Source organism: Rousettus aegyptiacus, unplaced genomic scaffold (assembly GCF_014176215.1).
Source record: "Rousettus aegyptiacus isolate mRouAeg1 unplaced genomic scaffold, mRouAeg1.p scaffold_m13_p_15, whole genome shotgun sequence".
Taxonomy (NCBI): Eukaryota; Metazoa; Chordata; class Mammalia; order Chiroptera; family Pteropodidae; genus Rousettus; species Rousettus aegyptiacus.
In genome coordinates, this window is record NW_023416290.1 from 34356732 (window position 1) to 34368216 (window position 11485).

Genomic DNA, 11485 nt, shown 5'->3' on the forward strand with positions numbered 1-11485 from the left:
CCTGGTTCTCGTATCTCAGCAGAGCCTGAAAGGAGATTTGAGAATTCCTCTTAAGTTTTTAAAATAAAATCTCACCCTCTACTCTCAGTTGCCTCTGCCAGACCACGCCATCTGCTTGTGGCTCCATCTCTCCTGATAGCAGTGGCCCTCAGCCCCCAAGAAGCCCAGCCTCTTGTTCCTTATCTTCTTGCCACCCTTGCCCTGGACACCACCTGTGGTCTTAGAAGTCAAGGCGAGCAGTGCTGCCCCTTGGTGGAGCATCCTTTCTCTTGCCCTGAGCTGGAGGTTGTTTTCTTGAATGCCACCTCATATTTTTCAGGATCGAACAAATACAACTTATCCATTTACTTATATCACAGGGCAGGGAGGACCCCGAGGGTCCTGCTCTCACTCTCGGGAATGGAGACCTCTACCCTGTGGGTCCTTCCCCTGTCTCTGATAGGATCGTAGAAACTCTGCCCTGCCTTATGCTGTTTCCTCCACAGATAAATTGGACACTGGTTAGTGCAGGGTATTCCTGGGGGATTTACACTTGCTACTGCTCATCAGTCATGTGTGATAGTCTCTCCTTGGGTCTTTGCAAAGAGGCGGGGGTGCAGATGTGTGGGCCGCCACATGAGCAGTCATGAGTGACCACAGTATTCCTTCTGCTCACAGTATTTATTGGTAACTTGGTGAGACCTTTGACACTCTGGCTGAGTCTTAAGAGGTCTATAGAGGAATGATTATCTTTGGCTAATATTAAAAACAAACTAAGTAATCAAACAGAATCTTAAGAGTTAGAAATGACCTTTCACGACTGATAAGATATCCCGCACTGTTGATCTAATATTACATTTTGCTGGGGGGGTGTGTCTGTCTGTGGGCATGTACACTCATAAGCTCAAAGGGAGCGACTGCTCAGAAAGTTAGCACCAACCAACTGGACTTTATACCTTGGTTCCCTGTTAACCCTTGGTGAGAATGAGCAGGGCCCTAAGATTCAGGAAGAACGTACAGTTAGGAATCAGGGTCCAAAAGTGACCTCTACCTGATAGCAGGGAACTGAGCTCTGTCTCTGCTGTCCACCTGCTCTCTGGGTGATCCTGGGCGGTCCACCTCCCCTCTGTGAACCTGTCCCTTGTATGTTACACCAGGAGGCTGAAGCAGGTCACTCCTAAGAACCCTTGTAGTCTTGACTGTGGTTTTATGGGGCTTTGTAATTATTTCTAGGGCTGGACTATGAGCAGGGCAGCCTACCCTGATGTTTCCCATTCTTCCTCTTGCATGGCTCCCCTGTCCCACTGTCTGTCCTCGAAGTAGTGCTGATTTATCCGAAACAGGGTTTCACAAAGAAGTGCCATGGGTCGGAGGCTGAAGCACTCCGGGTCCAGCACCCATTAAGGAACAAAATCTGTGGCTTTCCCAGATCATTCTTAAGAAACCAGGACTTTTCTTCCAGAATCATAATGTACTAGTCTCTAAACATTCGCAACAGCTTATTCCACACCCATGGAAGGTGAGGAAAGGGAAATGGGGTGCAGTGACTAACGTCTAGCCAGCTCCTTCCTTCTAGGAACTGGGCGTCAGGCTGGAGAACCACACAAGAACTGAACCCTGTGACAAGGCTCCATTTTACAGAGGTGAAAAATTAGCAAATGTAAGAATTGAGACTCAAACTGAAGTTTATAACAGAAGAGACTTTAATGAATTCCATAAGCATTTATTAGAGTGAAAGGGACTTCAATAGATCATCTGCGTTGGCTTTGAGGCAGTTTATCAAGCAGAAAAGTAAAACAATTTACTCAGTCACACAGCTAGAGAATGCATTTGATTTGTATTATGCATTAAGACACCGTTCTCTAGTAGGACTGACTCAGAGCCCTTTTGAAATAAATTCAAGAAGATGTAAGTTTGAGCAGTAGGTTATTCTGCCTTCTTTCTGGTTTCTAGCAGGACTTCCTTTACCTTTCAAAAGGATGTTCTTTGACCACCACACCAAGGGACACATCTGGTACTGCAGGGCAGTGCGTACACACCCTTCCTTATAAACAAAATCCCTCCTGCCTGGGTTTATCAGAGGTGACTCACTCCCTGGAGCCCTTTGCGAGGACCTGTGTTGGGAATGCAAGGCCTAGAGGCACGGGCTTCTCTGCCTCTTAAACCTCTGCTTTCTCCATCTCCCCAGCTGGAAGCTCGACCATTGCATCTAAGGGAGCTTGGCTCCAGAAGCTGCTCCCAGCCTTTCCCACAAGTCCCTCCCTGTCAGTGGCCTTTAAGGGAACACGATCCCGAGGAAATCAGACAGCTGGGGGGACATGGGAACCAAAACTGGTGGGCGCGGGAAAGAAAGCAAAAGCTCTGAAATGTGAGCCAGATGGTGGGTCCCCCACCCGTGGCAAGCAGGGTGCTCAAGGAACGTTTTCTTTCATGCTAGAAGTACTAGCTGCTCCCGCCTTCTAAAATACATTTTTGAGAGTAAGACAAAAGATCATTCCATAAGGAGCCCAATGCCCTTAATTTGCATAGTATTTTCACCATCATGATGGCCTCTGAGCAGATGGGGGAACAGCAGGCCAGGAGAAAGTCACATTGCTTTCCACCTCCCAGCTGGGCAGGTGCTGGGCAGCAGGCTGCAGCTACTTTCTCTGAGCGGAGCTAATAGATGTGTTCCTCCCCCTCCTTCCTTCCTTCCTATTGAGTGACAACCACCTGCCAGACACTGTGCAGGGTGCAGGGAATCCATGGGAGCAAAGGCAAGGGGCTGGCCCTGCCTTCCTGGCCCTTCCTGACCAGTGTGGGGAGAGACGTCATACCAAGATCTGGCAGCTGTGAGCAACGCTGTAAAGAAGAGGTTCATGGTGGCCTGAGCGGTGGTGACTGGTCCGAAAGGCCAAGACAGGCACTCCTGAGGAAGTGATGTTTGGGCTGATATCTAAGGGGGCAAAAGGTGGAGAGGGAGTAGGGGCATCCCAGGTGGAGGGACGTGCATATGCAATGACCCTATGAGAAAACTGCAAGGAATGAAAAGGTCCAGTGTAGACCAGGCAGAGTGTGGAGGGGACGCAGGTAGGAGTCGGGACTGAGGGGAAGACCAGTGCAGAGCTTCTGCGCTGCATCCTCCACTTGCCAGGTCTTGTCCTTATGCTGAGAGCAATGGGAAGCCTGCCAGGGATTGGAGTAGGAAGTGGCACTCAGAGAACACTGGCTGCATATTGGGGCACCTGGCCCGTGAAAGCAATGGGCCCAGGGGCCCCTCTGCCCTCCCTGTCAAGCGGTGTCGGTGGGACAGCCCCAGGCTCAGCTGCCAAGCAGGGAAATGGAGCAGAATTGGTGGCAGGTCAGGGACAGACTGTGAGAGAATTGGCCTTCAGCATCACCTTCTCCACCCTGTCCAAGTGAAGCTCAGGTCCCTCAGATCTGTATTCTCTGGATGCTGCACCCCCAGCCCCAGCCCACTCAGTACCCCAGTGAGAGGCTTCCATGTGCCACCTCTGCCCCGGTTACACCCCAGGTGCTGTGAGTCATCCACCTGCTTGTTGAGTCAGGGGAAGAGATGAGAACGTGAGTACTGAGGAGGTGGAAAAGGCAGGTGGGCCTACGGCAGGCACCCAGCTTCCTGCGGGGCAGACCCTCCCCTAGCTCAAAGGAGCTTCTTCAGAGAAAGCCACTTGTCCCATCCCCTGCAGAAGCCCTCTCCCCAGTTTCCCTCTCCGTTTTTCCTCTCCTCCACTCTCCTTCTCCCTCAGCTGGCTGTCAGCAGACTGCCACCATCACCATGGCTACGCTTGCTCCTGCTTGCAGCTCCACAATCAGCAGGAGTCAGAGCAGGGGGAGGGAAGCTGGTCTCATTAGTCTTCCTATTGAACTAAGTTCTTTTAAAATAAGCTCATGGCTGCACACTATAGGTTCAAGGCCTAGCCACTTACCTGGAGGGCTCACCTCAAACAAACATAAGAACAACTAAACAACATACATACCAAGGGAGCTTATTTGCACCATTAAAGGATGCACTGTGGCTTCCTTTATGTAATACACTGATGCATAACAGTGTGTTGGACATGGTTGATTACCCCAAATTTAAAGCCCGTCCACTGGGTGACTTGAGGTAGACTTAAAAGGCTTTGGTTGTTAGAGGCAATTTGGGTCCAGACAGACCAGGATTGAAATCCTGACCCTGCCACTTATCAAAGGGATGAACCTGGACAAGTTATTGAAACTGGCTGGGCCTCAGTTTTCTCATCTGTGAAATGGAGATAATTATACTTACCTTATAGGTTGCGGTAAAGATTAAAGATAATTTATTCAAAGTATTTGGCATGTAGTAGGTGCTAAAAATGGTTATTGTTGTTGTTGCTCTTGTTATTATTGCAGAGTTCTGAGCCCTTTGAACTGTCCCACAGGCATCTGTTAATTTAAGGGCAGCACGAAAGGCAGTTCTTAACACTGCCTTAAAGGCTGCTAGGACCTCAAATTTTGAAATGGTGGATAGAGCAATTTCCGCCCCTCCTCAAAAGTCTGTTACATGCTAGGAGACATATGTAACCCTGAACTGAAGTATATAAAGACAGTGGAAAGGTTAAGGAATTAGTAGAGAGGAGGAAGTCTAACTCAGTGCCTGGGGGCAGGGGTGGGATCCAGCAAAGAAAAGCAAGGGGCTACGTATGACTCCTAGAACCATGGCAAGCCCCAAGAACTGGGGCACCAGGTGCTGTGGACAGGGATGATGTGGGGCCTACAAACAGGGATTATTAGCAGTATTCATAGGAGGCAGATCGATTTGCAGGTCCTAACCTCTACTCTTCCTACAGGAGACAGGAGGCTTATTTTCCAGAATTAAAACTGAACCAGAAGGATGTTGTGCTAGTGACATTGGTACCGAGGGAGGCTGGGGTGGGGTGCAAGTTTGCACACTGAGCGACTCCTTCTCCCATGTCCCTTTCCCAACCTAGCTTTAGAACAACAGAGGAAGAAGATTAAAAGATTCTTTTCTGCAGCAACTGACTCACTTCAGGGAAAAGACATACACGAAAGTATTGATGCTTCTGGTGAAAAAGCCCTAGTCATCCTAGAATAAATCCCATCCGTGTTCACAGAACGTCCAGTCAGCTCATTAGGGCCTCATCTTTAAATATGAGGGGCAGTCAAGGGTCGCCAGGCAGGAAAACATCCACCATGGCAGAGAATGAAACCATCCCGTGGGGAAATAAAAGGGTCTATGAAGAAAGCAGACACGATGAATGAGCAGCAGAAACCGAAAATAAGCTATTTTTGATATCTTTAGAGGCATGGGGGAAGGCACTGTATCCATGGGATGTGATGAAAAAAAAAATAAGCGGAGCAAAAAAGAGTTCCTAGAAATAAAAAATATGAAGTGAAACAAAAATTCTGTAGCAGTGTTGGAAGAAATAGCTAAGGAAAGTTCCCCAAAAGCAAACAAAGAGTAAGACAATAGGAGAAGGAAAAAAATAAGAAAATTAGAGGAATGATTCAGGAAGTTCAGTATCCGATAAATAGTTTTAGAGCAAATGGAGAAAAGTGATGATAGGGAAAATATCCAAGAAATAATATAAGATGTCCTAGAAACGAAGGACACAAGTCTTGATTGGCATTCCCAGAGCAATGGTTGAAAATAGACTAAGATACACCATTGTGACACTGTAGAACTCTAGGGATAAAGAGGTCTTAAGAGTTTTCAAGGTGAAAATGAAAGACTTTGTAGACAAAGGATCAAGAATCAGAATGGCACTGAACTTCTCAATAGCAATCCTGGAAGTTAAAAGACTTTGGAAAAATGCTTTCACTATCCCAAGGGAAAATGATTTTCAGCCTACATTTCTATCCCTAGCCATGCTATCAATAAGTAGGAGGTTGAAATATAGATATTTTTAAATCTGAAAAACACACAAAAAATTTACAGCTGTTGTACCCTTTCTTGGGAAGTCACTGGAGGATGCTCCACCACGATGAGGGAGTAACCAAGAAGGAAGCTTTGTGATCTGACACAGGAGAAGGACAAAGGGAATTTCTAAGATGCTGGTGAAGGATAGTCCCAAGGTTGACAGCTATGGCGCAGGCCTAGGAACCAACCAGTCTAGGCTAGAGCAGAGTGCTGAGAGCTCCAGGAAGAATTTCTCCAGGAAACTCTGACTACCAACAGGTTTGAGGTATAAAAGGAATTATATAAAGAATCAGTTCACAGAGTTTTAGAAATATGGAAAGACTAAGATGTTTAGAGAAAACAAAGCAAATACAAAATATGAAGAAATTGTCAACTCCAGGAAGAAGAAGATGCTGCAAAAAAGAATGTTGTCTCAGTTCACTATTTGGCTTGGTAGTGAACAACGATTATTTTACATAATAATAATAATGAAAACACTGTGTGTGGATCTAACCAAAAACCGATAAACAATTATGCTGGAACGAGAAAAAGCACAGAAAGGGAGGAGTGAGTGCTCTAAAATACTCACTTCCTATAATGGAAAATATTTAAAATAAATGACTCAAGGGCTGTATATACCTATTATTTAAAAATCTGTATACATAAAAATGTAAACATAAAAAAATCTGTAAACATAATGTATACATAAAAATGTGTAAACATAAAAAAAAAACCAAAAGAGCTGTGAATGTTGCAAGTGGTTGTCTCTGGGCAGCAAAAGGAAGCCGAGGCAGGAAGGTCCAGGGGCTTTTACAGATGATATATTTTGATAAAATGTAAGTCAAAATTAGTTAAAAATCCAATAAAGAAAAGAAAGCTGGGCCTGTATTGGTCAAACGATGGCTTTAGTAACTTCGACACACACCCAGGGTGCTCCTCGGACCCCTCAGTCATAGTCGGCAGGACAAAGTCAGCAGCAGACACACGCACAGTGTTAGGAGAATTTCTGGAACCGGCACTGCCATTTCTACTAATAGGAAAACACAAATGGCGTCATCTAGCAAGAGTTACCCTAGATTCTCAAGGCGCCCTAGCAAGTAAGGTACACTGTTACTCCTGGTTTTCCAGGAAAACACCCAAATTTGGAGAGGATCGAGATTTAATGGAAATCTTTGATACGGTAAGTGGTGGAGGCAAGCCCTAAAGCCAAATCCTCTGTGGTAGACTATATTTTCAAAGATTGACTAATCTCTCATGCTCTTCTTCTACTCCTCCAATCAAATTGTAGAGTATTTCTCCATCCCTTGAATCTGGGCAGGTCCTGTGACAGATTTGATCAATATAAAACTGTGCAAGGGATGCTTGGTGACTTCTAAGGCTAGGTCATAAGAAGCCTCGAAGCTTTTACTTTGGTGAAATGGGATGTTCCCTCTGGGACACGCCCTCTTAGAAAGCAGCTGCCATCCTGGAGGAAGCCTAAGCCACATGTACAGGCCATATAGACCCTTTAGTTAATATCCTATCTTAACCAGCATCAACTGCTAACCATGTGAGTGAGGCATCACCCGCGATGTCCAGCCTAGGTGAGCCTTCAGCTGACTCCAGCTCCAGTCACTATCTCTCGCACATGAGAGGCCCTAAGTGGAACCACCCACAGCTCTGTGAGAGAGAGCAATGAGATGGTTTATTGAAGTCACTAAATTTTGGGGTGACTTGTTATATGACAATAGGTAATTGGAACATCATCTGACATCAAGGTCCATTTCTTTTCCCCTCAACACCACCCTACAAATCTATTTCAGCAGAGTTATTATAAGAATTTGGGTGGGGGAGTTTTTATTTTGTAGGACTTTTCTACATACTGTAGGGCCCTTAGTGCCCCTGGCCTTTGCTCATGAATCTGATACCCATCCCCCCATTCCATAGTGATGACTAAAAACGCCCTTGCTTTTCCCCAAGTGACTCCCAAATACCATCCTCGGGTGAGATTTCCAGGTAGACAGAGTCACCTTGAGATGGTGTAAAACCGAATTCCACACAGGCAAACAGAAGACACAGGCGAGTTCTGGTTTAGGGAAAGGCTAGAAAGGGGAAGTGTCAGGGTGTAGTTACCAAGGTCCAACGGCAAGGGGCCCCCACAGCCCTCTCACCCTCTGACACCTAAGCTGCTGGTTGAGACCCGTTTGGCCCTGGACTCCCTAGGCCTTGCAGACTGTTTGGTGGTAACCATGGCCATAGGGGGAAAGGGCATGGGAAGGACACAACCACAGAGCATTGACCTGGGAGGGGACCAAGGGATCATCTAGTGTAGCTCTCTCACCTTCTGCCTACTGAAGCCGGGGGGAAACGTGCGCTAGGACTACGCCCCAGGACTTCCCGCCCTGAACCCCGTGTTCTTTCTATCACTCAAACAAGGAAACAACGGTGATTGAGGTGATTAGATGGTAAAATGGACAAACTTACCTTAGGTATGCAAAATACAGCTGTCTAAGTTGGCCTAACATGACTGCTGCCGGTTGTAGTATTTTGCCAGGGCTGCTGTAACATAGCACCACAAACCGAGTGACTTAATCAACAGAAAATGATTGTCTCACTGTTCTTGAGGCTAGAAGTTTGTAATCAAGGTGTTGGCAGTGTTGATTCCTTCTGAGGGATGCAAAAGAGAATCTGTCCCATGTTTTCCTCCAGCTTTTGGTGGCTTACTGGCGATATTTCGCATTCCTCTGCCTTCACCTCCACATGGCATTCTCCCGGTGTCTGTGTCCAAATTTCCCCTTTTTATAAGGACTCCTGTCATATCGGATTAGGGCCTATCCTATGTCAGTAGAACTTCATCTTAACTTACTTTTACAAAGACTCTCTTTCCCAATATGGTCACATTCTGAGCTACTGGAGGTTAAAACTTCAACATATAAATTTGGGGACACAACCCAACAAATAAAAAAGGTGTTCCATGAACTCACATGCTTCTGTTTCCCTTGTGAAGTGTTACCTTGGATTTCCTAGATTTGCATCTTGCTTTGAATCTTGGCTCAAAACTGTACAATGTTGTGGATTCACTTGAAAAATCTTATTAACCAGAGGAGCCTGGGGATCTGTCTTTCTTCCCGAGGAAGCATGTTGCAACCCGAGATCTGCTTTGCTAACTATGGAAAGTCTTTGTTGGGGCCTCTAATCCGCTTCTGTGAACACACAGCTGTGACTACATGCGAGTCACATTTTGCCTTCCAAAGGATCCCAAAGAATAATGTTAGCTGGCTGAAAACACCTGGGAAATGTAGCCCGTTGGGAACCAGGACTCTTTCAGCATTAGAAGCACAAGATGTTTATGACAAACCATGGGATGTGAGAGGATATGAAGAAGGCCTGATGTTATTAGAAGTCCACGAGGAAGTACTCCATCACTTATTTCTTCATACATTTTTTTAAACACATTTTTAGTGAGTCCACAGTATGAGCCAGGAACTGTGAAACTTAAAATCTAGTGTTGAAAAAAGTAAATATATGAGCAATTTCTAATGTGATAAATGATATGAAGGAAAATGTGGAAGAACAAGGAAAAATAAGGGTATCAAATTTGAAAGGTTGTCAGGGAGTCATGAGATAACAATTAAGTTGAGACTTGAAGGATTCAGGCGAGGGTACTCCAGATGGTGGAAACAGCTTGTGCAGAGGCCTGAGCTGGTGATGAACTAGGTGTGTTTCAGGAACCAAAAAGAGGCAGATATGCAGGGGCAGAGGCAAGAGATGAGGCTGGAGAGGGAATAGGGGCCAGATCACTGAGGGCTTTTTGGGTCAGACTAGGAGATCGGTTTCATGCAGATACGATGCAAAGCCACTGAGGAGTTTTAAGCAAGAAAGTAATATGATTTGATTTCTGAGATTTTTTAAAAATCATTCTCCTTGCTCATAGATCGACAAAGATTAAATTTGAAAACACATGGTGTTTGCAGAAGTGTAGGAAACAGACAAACTTATACATTGCTGATGGAGTTATAAATTCGTATAAACCCTAAGGGGAGCAATTTGGTAATATTTATCAGATTCAAAAAGGCACCACTTAACTCAGAAGTTTTATTTTCAGGAATTTATCCTATATATATATATATATATATATGCTTCAAAATCAATGTATGCTAGGTTATTCATTACAGCTTTGTATATGATGGCAAAAGATTGGGAAAAGCCTAAATATCAGTAATGACTAAGCCCAACAATATCAACAAATAAGGGCTTGGATGAGTTAATGTTGGGGAACTGTAGGGATGAGGGAGCTCTTTATGTGCTGACATGGTTAGTCTCTGAGATATACATGCAGTCGATTTTAAAAAGCAAGATTCAGAGCCATGTGTATAGTGTAGCTATCATCTGTGTAAGGAGAGAGAGAGACAGTGTGAGAGGGAGAGAGTTTGGGTCCTCCAGGAAGCAGACATCAAAGTGGAATTAGAAGCGCAAAAGATTTATTGGGGAAAACAATCTTAAAGGATAAAAGGAGAAAGAGCAGGAGTAGGATATAGGAACTTTTAGATCCCAATGTCTGTCCGACACCTGTGAAAGGATAGGGGGAGGGGAAAGGATCAGGTAGGAAGGGCCTCTGACTTCAGTGCAGCTCTGAAGAAATCTCAGATGCAGAGCAAAGACTAACCGTGGCAGGAGTGCTGTGTCGGGCAGAACTGGTCCTGCTTGAGTACCCACGCTGGGCCCTGTCATTGACCAGGAGCAACCTGGGAGACCCCGGCCTTGGCGTTATCGCTTCAGCGCATTCCTAAGTGCAGCAGCTGGACACCCTCCAGAGATGGAGACGATGCTCTTGCGTAGATTGGTCTCAGCTGTGCACCTCTATGGCTGCCACAGATTTATATGCATGAAATAGTCAGGAAAAATGTGAAGAAATTGTGTGACACTGGTTACCCCTGGGGAGAGGGACGCGGTAGCCAGAGCATAGGAGTGGGAGGCAGACTTACACCATATACTCTGGCACGATTTGAATTTTCTCTTTTTCTTTTTAAATTTTTAATTCAGTGAAATGTAGTGTATTCACAATGTTGTACAACTACCACCTTTGTCTAGTTCCAAAACAATTTCATCACCCCAAAAAGAAACCCTTTACCTATCAAACAGACGTTCCTCATTCCTTCCCCACTCCGCCACCACCCCGACCCTGGCAACCACCGATCTGCTTCTCATCTCTATGAATTTACCTATTCTGAACACTTCACATAAATGGAGTCATGCAATATGTGACCTTTGGTGTCTGGCTTCTTTCACTTAGCATAATGTTTTCGAGGTTCGTTAATGATGTAGCACATATCACTCACTTCTTTTTTTATGGCTGGGAAATAATTCTATTTTGTATATATAGCATATTTTCTTTATCCATTCATCCTTTGATGGACTTCTGGATCGTTCCCACTTTCTGGCTATTGTGATTAGTGCTACTATGAACCAACATGCACCTGTATTTGCTTGAGTACTGGTTTTCAATCTTTTGGGGCTATAACTAGGAACTGCTGGGTCATAGGGTAATTTCATGTTCAATTTTTGAGAAAATGTTAAACCATTTTCCATCCCCATCAATAATGCACAAGGGTTCTAATTTTTTCATGTCCTTGCCAACACTTGTTA